Raw genomic sequence first — 381 nt, 5'->3', positions numbered from 1 at the left:
ATTTTGAACAAGTCATTTAGAAAGAGTCACTTTCACTAAGACTTTAGTGGACCTAATCTATTAGTTTGGTCACATACATTGCCAGTGCACAGCAGTCTTTTGCTAATTAATTATTCACCCCAAAGTCTATTAGCAAATATTTACCACTTAGAGCCTAATTAAAATTGAACCCTGTCTACTATTACATAGAGGTCGTTCTAAAGCTCCTCTCTTCTCAAGAGAAATACAGGCTTGTGTTTAGAAGAATCACCAAGAAAGTCCCACTCCGAGAGCAGTTATTCAGAGATCGATACGAAATTTAGGGACGCAGGTGACTTCCAACCCTCATAGATCCATCATTGTTCATTTTATTCAGGGATCAGGTGTAGTGAAGCTGGATGA

This window comes from Suricata suricatta, chromosome 10 (genome assembly GCF_006229205.1).
Source record: "Suricata suricatta isolate VVHF042 chromosome 10, meerkat_22Aug2017_6uvM2_HiC, whole genome shotgun sequence".
NCBI lineage: Eukaryota > Metazoa > Chordata > Mammalia > Carnivora > Herpestidae > Suricata > Suricata suricatta.
This window is presented reverse-complemented; position numbering follows the sequence as displayed.